At 39.9% G+C, this 7,662-nt stretch overlaps 1 non-coding gene across 1 annotated transcript; it reads left to right on the forward strand.

Annotated features, from left to right (window-relative positions):
- Window positions 1-6,642: 6,642 nt before the first annotated feature.
- TRNAS-AGA (transfer RNA serine (anticodon AGA)) lies at window positions 6,643-6,715 on the forward strand. Its single transcript has one exon. It is a non-coding gene; the product is annotated as a tRNA-Ser (tRNA).
- Window positions 6,716-7,662: the final 947 nt, after the last annotated feature.

The raw sequence follows: 7,662 nt of genomic DNA on the forward strand, positions 1-7,662 counted from the left end.
TTTTCTGCCTTCTTTAGTAAGTACACATCCAAGCAGGAGCACGCAGGACACCTTGCTCAGGCAAGCCCCGGGCTCAGCATCCATCTTCCTGCTGCTTTACCGCTTCCAGAGTGACAGCTAAATTACTGCACGGGAAAGGTTTCTGTGGGCTGTAACCATAATACTGCCACTGAAACTAGTTTGCTGGCTAAAGGAAAAACAGAGATTGAAGGACAATTTTCATTAACAGAGAAAGATGGGGTATAGGACAGGAGAGCTGGGTGTGCAAGGGAGAGCAAGCCTCGCGACTCGAGGATAAAACACGAGGAGACACACTCTAATTGAGCAGTAATTTTCTTGTCAAGTGGCCGGCACATACTGAATCCTTGGAAGAACCCCACATCTGCAGCTTAGACTGTGTTACATGCTTTCTGTGCCCAATGGTTAAGAACGAAGGAAATTTTTACTTGTAAGTAGAAACGAAATTACAGCAATGAAGAGAGAAAGTCAACAGTGTTTCCAAATGGAATGGACATATTATTTTCAGGAAAATGAAATATTTTCATTCAGAAAAAGGTGAATGAAAATATTCTTTGCTGAAGCATCATTAAATGGTAGGATTGAAAACTAAGATTGAGAAATACGGGGGAAATCAATCCATGTTCAGCGAACTATCTGGCAAATATGTACAAACTACTGCACTCCATATATATAAGATGTGATCCTGGACTAAATGATCCTATAGCGTAAATGAAGCAGAGGGAAGACATTCCAATATATACTAGGTTACAAGTGTCTACTTCATCTCCAGTTGTCACTAGTACAGTTCACATAACAGGTCCTTCATATATATTTATTGAATAAATTACTGAACTAACATTTCTTATTTAAAGGAGAAGTGGTCACAACCATACGAAAGTTACAGATGTGGGTAGTGGGCTTCAAAGAGTAAAGTTGACCCCTAGTTGGAAGGATCAAAGACGACTTTATAGTGACGTGGCATGCGATTTGGGCATCAATATTGTTACACATTAGGAGGGTGAGAATAATATCGAGGAAGAACAAAGAACAGCATGAAGAGATAAGTGGAGAACTCCCAGGGATGAACAGGAAATAGCAGTGGTATTCCTCCTTGTCAGCAGCCAATGTCCAGGCTGAAATGAACACACTCCTGCCATTCTGATTTTCAGTATCTGATGAAGAAACCAGTGCTGTGTGTAGCAGCTACCTCTGTAACTACAAACCAAGTCATGTCATATCATGACTAGGCAAATGGTTGTGGACAAGCTATTCCTTTGCAAAATGTCAGGAAAACCCTTGGAGAGAGTTGTGTTAGCAATCTTCCATTATGACAAATCATGAATTGAAAATTTACATTTTTATTTGACCCCCAGGTTTAGGTTAGAACTGGCATTAGCTTGACTAGTAATTTAATCCAGACTCAGTGCCTGGCACGTTGCCTGGCACACAGTACGTATGTGAGAAATATATGCCAAATGGATGAATATCAAAAATCAAGATTTTTGTTGTGTACCAAGGAATAGATTATATTATGGAGTAGAATTCTTTTATCATCTCTAGTTTAACTCAACTTAAAACTTGAAGATCCAAACACTCCCATGAATGGTAAGAACATCTAATTCACAATGTAGTTGAAAAAAAAAAAAAGGCACAGTTGCTTCCCACTTCTCCTCCATACATTGAAATCACGGTTTCTAACCTGCCAAGGTCACTTACAGGCAGCCTTATTTTAACCCGGCTATTTGTTTGTTTTCCACATTTACTGTTCCCCTTGGATATTCACTTACAGGAATTTCACTCACATTATTTACTGCGAAGTAAATTGCTGCATGGTTTTCCAAAGGACTTTGATGAAGTATCCACAGAAAGCGGGTCCAAGGGTCAGATGAGTCTGGGAAATGCTTCCCACCCCAAGCCTACTCTTGGAGGTTCACTGTGTAAGTCACACACTTAAGTTTCTGAGAAGCCCTATAGTAAAAGAAGCCCAGTTAACTGTGTTTAACCCAGTGTTTCTCAAACTGTTATGAGCATGGAACCCCTTCGGATTGGCTTTCAGTCTCTTTCAGAACGAACAAAGTGTTCTGAGGTGCAAACTTGGGACAGATCCTAAGGCAGCAATTGCAGGCTGCTGGCCTGTATGGTATCTTACACGTGCGTGATCACATACATTGAGAGAGGGGGAGAGATGTTAGCACGTCTGGCAACACTGGCCCACATTCTCACCTGGCATCAGTCCCACTACCCCTTTTTCAGGGGGCACTGCTCCTCTGATTCATTATGACTCTGGCAGTCCCTTCTTGTTACTCCCAGACCATTTCATGCATGTCCATCACTTGCTTGGTTCCTGTAGATATTTGACCTTGGAATTCTTGCCCTGGAGTATCTTAACCATTTAGGTGTCCCTACTACCCTTTACCCTTTTAGGTAAAAGAATGTCAGTGTTCAAATGCCCCCAAAAAAAAAAAAAAGAGGGAGACATCAGTGTAAGATGAAGCCCCCTTTAAGCTATTAGAAGTAATTTCTATGTCTGCTGAACGTCAAGGAAACAGTAAGAAGACACCTATATCAGCATCTTGGCCTCCAAATGGTATTTGACCCATTCTTTGTGTCTGCAAATCTATAATTCTCTTAAAGAAATATGGGAATCTTGGGATGTTACAAGATGTCACCATGAAGTGTTTCACTCATGTTCCCCAGAGATGGATCGTTACTTTTGAATGGGATCATTCCTCATTTCATTTCACATCTTTTTAGGCTCTTGCTCCAATGACTGGCTGTCCTGGTGGTCCATGGAGTGAACTCTCCCATTTACCAAGAAATAGCACTGGGTCTACACAGCAAGCAGATTGCCTTCAAAAGGAAGCTCTTGGCTTTCCAGAATGAGTCCTTATTTCCCCTTTTCACGAACATCATGCTTATTCTTTTGTGGTAATAGGCTGAACTGCCCAGTGTGTGATTAGAAATGTCTTGGTTACCGAAAGTAACTCACTTTTCTAAATTTTAAAAGTAAGCATACATTTTAGTTTTTGTTTTGCTGGGGCTTTTTTTGGTGGGGAGTAGTGATGAGGTTTATTTACTAATTTTGTTAATGGAGGTACTGGGGATTGAACCCAGGACCTCGTGCATGCTGAGCATGCACTCCACCATTGGGCTATACCCTCCCCCTCCAAAGTAAAGATATTTTAGGGCAATGGGGAGGCACTGGGAAAGATCAGAAAACCACAAGGGACATTTGGCACATAACCATTACACAGCCTTCTGGCAGGGAAGGCTAACACTGAAACAAGACATTTTCAAGAGGAGAGCCTCTACAGAGAAAAAGTAAGAGACAACATGTTCTGTCTCTGCTCCACTTGTGTTCTCCAAGTAGTGTATGCCACTCATGGCAGGATCTGCCTTAAAAATAGTTGATACTGAAAGCATTTGAAATATCAAGCACCTCTAGGAAGGTTTTTTTTTGTTTGTTTGATGGTGTTTTTTTTTTTTTTTAAACCAAAATGTCCCAAATATTTTATTTTTCATCACCTTAGGCTAAAAAGTGTATTTCAGCAATGCATCTCCTTATACTGTTAAGATCAGGGTATATTCTCTAAGTATTTTCCAGTTTGCAACTTTTAAATCATGTCAGAGGTCAGCATCTCATAACTCATTGTCACTATGCCTCTAAGCCAACTGATTGTATTGTCACCAGAAAGAATGTAGCCTGAGGGGCTGCACGGGAAGTAAAAGAATCAAAGTTGCAAAAAGGAGCTTCCTGTTTATATTTTCCTCTTTTGGCATGAAGGGGTTGGAAGCAGAAATGCCACACACACAAAGCAGCCACTCAGCGCAGAAAAGCGTTCGGCTTAGTAAGTGCTGGTTTGGGTCTGGAGGAAAAGACATGTTGCTGGAGTTCCCAGTGTGGTTTTCTTTCAGCAAAATCTCAGATCAGTGTATCCAAAGTAGCATTTTATATATCTATGTATCTATATGTACACATACTTTAATCAAAATATATAAATTATATACATATAAAGTAGCACTGTATAAATATATATATTTATACTTTAAATATATATAATTATTTAATATATTAAATATAATATGTTATATTAATAATAGTATTAATACATATTTTAATTGAAGTATAAGTGATTTACAATGTGATTTCTGCTGTACAGCATAGTGATTCAGTTATACATATATATCAATATATAGAAATATATTATACATATATAATATACATATTATACATATATTTCTCTCTATATATATATTCCTTTTTATATTCTTTTTCTTATAGGCCATTAGAAGGTGTTAAATATGGTTCCCTATGCTATACAGTAGGACTTTGTTGTTTATCTATTTTATACATATATATATATATATATACTTTTTAATTTTATAGCTAAACATGTTGTCTAACTAGCAAAAGCCAGTAACACCCTATCTCCCTTGACTTGATTCAAGCTTTAGGTTTGAACTGCCTGCTGACTACTGTCAACCATTCATTCTACAAATATTTACTGAGCTAATGGGCTGGGTACTCTTTTGGGTACTACAGAAATAGTAGTGAGCAGCTGACAATTCTAGCTTGCATAGATGGAGCTTACTTTCCAATGGTCATAATTCCCCCATGTTTTAGTGACTCCAGTTTGTGTTTGTTTCTGTCAGCGGCACTGAAAACATGGTGGACTCAGTCCAGTAAATGTCAAGTCAGCAGCCCACGGCAAGGGAAGCTCTTAAGAGAAATTCATTCTACCTGTGTTTTGACTGCCAACATCCCCTGGTGCCTGTATATTCCCTAAACTACAGCAACAAGGCAATGGAGACAAGAGGACTAGTGCCCTGGACATGATAAAGTACGAAACGATCGTGATGTTCCTTGACGAAAAAAGTCAGCCACACAAGGTTTAAAAAACACACCTTTCCTTCCAAGATCTGTGTCTTGTACTAACCACACAGGACTGCTGTGAGGGTTAAATGAATATACAGCACTTAGAATTGTGCCTGGCAAATATTTTTGTGCTACTATTATTATTAATAATTACTGTATGTTCTTGTCCTGTATAAGTCTTAAAAGTTTTATATAATTATATCTCTATCTAAATGGGATACTGTCATATTCAGGTGCCTGGAGGCACCTGGAGGTTGGTGGGGGAAGGTCTTACTCTGATAATCTCATGTAACTCAAACAGCACCTGCACTTTTGATACCAATGATTTCTAGTTAAGTGTGTATTCAGTTGAACTAGAAATGTGTCTTTAAGTCTATCCAATTAAGACTTCAAATAAACATTTCTTGTAGTTACTATTAGGGGTTAAATTGTGTCCCCAGCCCTCAAAAAAAAAAGGATATGTTGAAATCAATTCCTTAATGTGACCTTATTTGGAAATATGGTTGCTGCAGATGTAATTAGTTAAGATCAGAGTGGAATAAGGTGGGTCCCTAATCCAATGTGACTGGTGTCTTAGAAGAAGAGGACCATGTGAAGACAGAGAGAGTGCATGAGATGGTCAAGGCAGAAACTGGAGTTAGGTAGCTGTGAGCCCAGGAATGCCAAAAATTGGTAGCAAGCAAAGGAAAGCTAGGAAGAGGCGCAGAGGGATTCCCCGCTGCAGGTTTCAGCGTGGCCCTGCTGACACCGTGATTTCAGATGTCTAGTCTTCAGAACTGTGAGATGATAAATTTCCATTGTTTTAAGCCACTCAGTTTGTGAAACCTTGTTACAAGAAGTCCTAGGAAACTAGTGTCACAGCTCTGCCTCCCTGAATCATTCACATCAGTAGTTGGGTGGCATGGGCTTCTGAAATGAGTGTCACACCACACAATGTCCCACTCATTTTGTGGCTCAACATTTATATATGAAATATTTGCCACCAACGGGTCAAATCACTCTCAGTTGTCCTAACAAAATGATGCCCATTCATCTAACTTTCCCTCCTTACACCTTTTCCCCATTATTTCAGATGTTCTTGAAATCTGCCAGATAAAACATCCTGACAGTATCCACACAGGGCCCTCAGGGGACAGATCCAGGGCATCACAGAGTAATCCCACTGAGATTCAGAATGCCCTCACCATTTACATCCAGGGAGACAGTGATGAGACCTGGGGAGATTTTCGAGGCTGACTATAGAAGCAAGATTACCCTAAGAAGTTTCCAGGGTTCTCTTGGTGCCCTAAGAATTCTGTTCAATAGAAAATCATTCCTTGCTTGGGTGGAAAGATGCAGCATATAAATTTGGTACAACATATACCCGTTAATTCAACAAAATGTCAAACTGCCTGAGAAAGCCTTAGAAAAGGTTTACTTTTTGTGTCACAAGGGAACTGAGTGATAGGAAGGGAAGCTCATGAAAATGAGATTTTCTCTAACTTCTGCCGACAGTGAATAAATCAATGGTGTTTTCAAGGCCCTTCAATATCAATGAGTTTATCTCATAAGCAGGCAAGTATTTACAGAATCTAAAAAAAAAAAACTCTCTCCAGTTTTTCTTTTTTTCTCATCTCCCCATTCCAGCCTAAATTCTTGTTTCCTTTCTCTTTCTGCCATTTCTTTCCTTACTTACTCCTTTTCTCCCTTTTCTTTGCATAGCTAGAGGAGGAAAAATTTCTCTGACAACTGCTATCTCTGAGTCTTTCCTCTAAAAGCTATGAGGGGGAGGGTATAGCTCAGTGGTAGAGCATGTGCTTAGAATGAATGAGGTCCTGGGTTCAATCCCCAGTACCTCCATTTAAAATAAATCAATAAATCAATAAATCAATAAATCCTTCCATACATATATACATAAAACCTAAATAAATAAATAAAAACCTACCTCCCTCCCCCATCAAAAAAAAAAAAAAATTAACTGTAATGGGTCCTATCTGACTGGGCTGTGGATTGAGCAAGGAAAGCAAAGAAGATTCATCTAAAAGGTGCACTGCACTCCACCCGCATAATTTGAAATGATTTTTTTAATCAAAATTAAAAAAAATTATAAAAGCTATGTATGTTAAGTGTGGAGGGGAGGTCTTCACTTGGTGTATTTTTTTTTTTTTTTTAAGATTTAGTTTCCCTGCCCTGAACTGGGTTTAGGGTAATTGTGTATCTGCTTGAGGGCTGAATGCAATCTCTAACCTTTTTCATAAAGTTTATGGCCCTGGTGCCCCTTTAAAAGTCTCCTGTTTCTGATTGATAGGCTCATTTCTGATACTAACCGTAAAGAATTGGCCATCCCGAAGACAAGCTGCTCCTCCCTCGAGCATCTTGGAAGAGACGGGGAGGGAAGGGCGGCCGCCTCGTGGACGAGGCCTCCGTTATGGATGGTGCTTCCTGCCTCAATCAGGTTCATCCTTCAGCGGACCAGGCAGGGCCCCGCACCGAGGGACTGCGCCGCAGGACGTGGATGCTCAGCCAAGTCCTTTAGTTAATGGGCATGGGGGGGGATGAAAGCCTTATCGCGGGGGTGGGGTGAGGGCAGCAACGCCAGGACCTCTTCCTACCTGGTGTCACTTTCTCTGGCATCATCAGCCGAAAGAGAGCAGTCGGCCGACTCACAGTCTTCATCATTCAGTCATTTCAGGCTTTTGGTTTAATCGAAATCTTCTGCAGATTTTACCCCTTTAATATTTCTTCTTAGTTTTCATGTCAATATGTTTTCTTTCTTTCTTTCTTTCTTCCCCTCCTTAAGCTGTCTT

The sequence above is a fragment of the Camelus bactrianus genome, chromosome 1 (assembly GCF_048773025.1).
Source record: "Camelus bactrianus isolate YW-2024 breed Bactrian camel chromosome 1, ASM4877302v1, whole genome shotgun sequence".
NCBI classification, from domain to species: Eukaryota; Metazoa; Chordata; class Mammalia; order Artiodactyla; family Camelidae; genus Camelus; species Camelus bactrianus.